Source organism: Arachis ipaensis, chromosome B3, assembly GCF_059453495.1.
Source record: "Arachis ipaensis isolate K30076 ecotype BB chromosome B3, ASM5945349v1, whole genome shotgun sequence".
Taxonomy (NCBI): domain Eukaryota; kingdom Viridiplantae; phylum Streptophyta; class Magnoliopsida; order Fabales; family Fabaceae; genus Arachis; species Arachis ipaensis.
In genome coordinates, this window is record NC_142438.1 from 116,249,114 (window position 1) to 116,253,101 (window position 3,988).

General features: G+C 34.2%; 1 non-coding gene across 1 annotated transcript; it reads left to right on the forward strand.

Annotated features, from left to right (window-relative positions):
• The first annotated feature begins 558 nt into the window (after window positions 1-558).
• Window positions 559-666, forward strand: LOC148572161 (small nucleolar RNA R71). The gene has a single exon (XR_015907816.1). It is a non-coding gene; the product is annotated as a small nucleolar RNA R71 (small nucleolar RNA).
• The last annotated feature ends 3,322 nt before the right edge of the window (window positions 667-3,988 follow it).

Genomic DNA, 3,988 nt, shown 5'->3' on the forward strand with positions numbered 1-3,988 from the left:
TTGTTCAGAGTTCTCTGTCTGTTGCTGAGTGGATGATGGAAAAGGTTTACTATTGTTAAACCTATTTCTTCCACCATTATTAAAGCCTTGTTGAGGCTTTTGATGATCCTTCCATGAGAGATTTGGGTGATTTCTCCATGAGGGATTATAGGTGTTTCCATATGGTTCACCCATGTAATTCACCTCTGCTATTGCAGGGTTCTCAGGATCATAAGCTTCTTCTTCAGCAGATGCCTCTTGAGTACTGTTGGATGCAGCTTGCATTCCATTCAGACTCTGAGAAATCATATTGACTTGCTGAGTCAATATTTTGTTCTAAGCCAATATGGCATTCAGAGTATCAATTTCAAGAACTCCCTTCTTTTGAGGCGTCCAATTACTCACAGGATTCCTCTCAGAAGTGTACATGAACTGGTTATTAGCAACCATATCAATGAGTTTTTGAGCTTCTACAGGCATTTTCTTTAAGTGGATGGATCCACCTGTAGAAGTATCCAATGACATCTTAGCTAATTCAGACAGACCATCATAGAATATATCCAGGATGGTCCATTCTGAAAGCATGTCAGAAGGACAATTTTTGGTCAGTTGCTTGTATCTCTCTCATGCTTCATAGAGGGATTCACCTTCTTTCTGTCTGAAGGTTTGAACATCCACTCTAAGCTTGCTCAGCTTTTGAGGAGGAAAGAACTTGGCTAAGAAAGCCTTGACCAGCTTATCCCAAGAGTTTAGGATATCCTTAGGTTGAGAGTTCAACCATATTCTAGCTCTGTCTCTTATAGCAAAAGGGAAAAGCATGAGCCTGTAGACTTCAGGATCTACTCCATTAGTCTTAACAGTATCACAGATCTGCAAGAATTCAGTTAAGAACTGAAAAGGATCTTCAGATGGAAGTCCATGAAACTTGCAGTTCTGCTGCATCAGAGAAACTAATTGAGGTTTCAGCTCAAAATTGTTTGCTTCAATGGTAGGAATTGAGATGCTTCTTCCATGTAAATTGGAATTAGGTGCAGTGGAGTCACCAAGCATTCTCCTTGCATTATTATTATTTTCGGCTGCCATCTCCTCTTCTTGTTCGAAAATTTCTGAAAGGTGCTTGCTGGATTGTTGTAATTTAGCTTCTCTTAGTTTCCTCTTCAGAGTCCTTTCAGGTTCTGGATCTGCTTCAACAAGAATATTCTTGTCCTTGCTCCTGCTCATATGAAAAAGAAGGGAACAGAAAAATAATAATAATAGGGATCCTTTTTACCCAAGTATAGAGGTTCCCTTATGTGAGTAGAAGAAAAGAAGAAGAGAAAATCTGAACTCAGAGAGAGAGAGAGAGAGTTCGGATTTTTGGTGAGTGAGGAAGATATGTTAGTAAATAAATAAATAAATAGAAGGAGATGAGAGAGAGAGAGAATTTTCGAAAATTATTTTTTGAAAAAGAGTTAGTGATTTTCGAAATTAGTTTTTGAAAAAGGTTAGTAATTTTCGAAAATTAGGAATAAAATTAAAATCAAAAATTAAAATAATTAGTTAATTAAAAAGAATTTTTGAAAAAGAGGGAGATATTTTCGAAAATTAGAGAGAGAGAGTTAGTTAGGTAGTTTTGAAAAAGATAAGAAAATAAGAAGTTAGAAAAGATATTTTAAAATCAAATTTTTGGAAAAGATATGATTTTGAAAAAGATAAGATAAAAAGATATTTTTGAAAAGATATGATTGAAATTAGTTTTGAAAAAAAAGATTTGATTTTTAAAATCACAATTAATGACTTGATTCATAAGAAATCACAAGATATGATTCTAGAACTTAAAGTTTGAATCTTTCTTAACAAGCAAGTAACAAACTTGAAATTTTTGAATCAAAACATTAATTGATGATGTTATTTTCGAAAATTATGTGGTAAAGATAAGAAAAAGATTTTTGAAAAATATTTTTAAAATTTTCGAAAATAACTAAGAAAAATGAAAAAGATTTGATTTTTGAAAAAGATTTTAAAAAAGATAAGATTTTTTAAATTCAAAATTTGATTTGACTCATAAGTAACAATTGAATTTTAAAAATTTTTGAAAAAGTCAAATCTAATTTTCGAAATTTTGAGAGAGAAAAAGGGGAAGATATTTTTTTTATTTTTGAATTTTTAATGATGAAAGAGAAAAACATGAAAATGATACAATGCATGAGAATTTTGGATCAAAACAATGAATGCATGCAAGAATGTTATGAATGTCAAGATGAACACCAAGAACACTTTGAAGATCATGATGAACATCAAGAACTTATTTTTAAAAATTTTATATGCAAAGAAAATATGCAAGACACCAATCTTAGAAATCTTTCATGTTCAGACATTATGAATGCAAGAATGCATATGAAAAACAAGAAAAGATGCAAAACAAGAAAATATGAAGATCAAACAAGAAGACTTACCAAGAACAACTTGAAGATCATGAAGAACACATGCATGAATGCAATTTTCGAAAAATGCAAGATGAATATGCAATTGACACCAAACTTACAATTTGACTCAAGACTCAAACAAGAAACACAATATTTTTTATTTTTATGGTTTTCTAATTTTTTTTGGATTTTTCGAAAATTATTTGAAAAAGAAAAATAAGGATTTCAAAATTTTTAATATGAATTCCAGGAATCTTGTATTCTTATTCTAAAGCTCCAATCTGAGGGTTAGACATGGCTTAATAGCCAGTCAAGCTTTAGCATGTAAATCTTTTGGATCTGGAACAGCAGCAGGTGGATTAGCAACAACTAGCTAGCTCTTGATAATATTGGGTTGGGAGTCCCAGTCCAAATGAATTTAGACATGGCTTTACAGCCAGTCAGGCTTCAACATGCTTTATGAAACACTAGAATTCATTCTTAAAAAATTTTAGAAAAATTTTCGAAAATAGATGAGAAATTTTTGAAAGAAATTTTTTTTGAAAAATTTTTGAGAATAAAACAAAAAGAAAATTACCTAATCTGAGCAACGAGATGAACCGTCAGTTGTCCAAACTCAAACAATCCCCGGCAACGGCGCCAAAAACTTGGTGCACGAAATTGTGATCTCAGGCAACGGTGCCAAAAACTCTGTACGCACGTCTTAATAAATCGTTTTTCATTCACAACTTCGATACAACTAACCAGAAAGTGCACTAGGTCGTCCAAGTAATAAAACCTTACGTGAGTAAGGGTCGATCCCACGGAGATTGTTGGTATGAAGCAAGCTATGGTCATCTTGTAAATCTCAGTCAGGCGGATAATAATTGATTATGGAGTTTTCGAAAGTAAATAATAAATAGACAGAAAATAAAGATAGAAATACTTATGTATATCATTGGTGAGAATTTCAGATAAAGGTATAGAGATGCTTTCGTCCCTCTGAACTTCTGCTTTCCTGCTGTCTTCATCCAATCAGTCCTACCCCTTTCTATAGCTGGCTTTATGTAAGGACATCACCATTGTCAATGGCTACTTTTCATCCTCTCTGGAAAATGGTCCGATGCGCTGTCACTGCATGGCTAATCGTCTGGAGGCATCACCGTGGTCAATGGCTGCATCCTATCCTCTTGTGAAAATGGTCCAAATGCTCTGTCACAGCACGGATAATCATCTGAGGTTCTCGATCATACTGGAATAGGATTCACCCTCCTTTTGCGTCTGTCACTACGCCCAGCACTCGCGAGTTTGAAGTTCGTCATAGTCATTCAATCCCAGAGTCCTACTCGGAATACCATAGACAAGGTTTAGACTTTCCGGACTCTCATGAATGCCGCCATCAATCTAGCTTATACCACGAAGATTCTGATTAAGAGATCCAAGAGATAATCATCCAATCTAAGGTGGAACGGAAGTGGTTGTCAGGCACGCGTTCGTGGGGGAATGATGATGATTGTCACGTTCATCACATTCATGTTGAAGTGCAAATGAATATCTTAGAAGCGAAATAAGTTGAATTGAATAGAAAAACAGTAGTACTTTGCATTAATTCATGAGGAACAGCA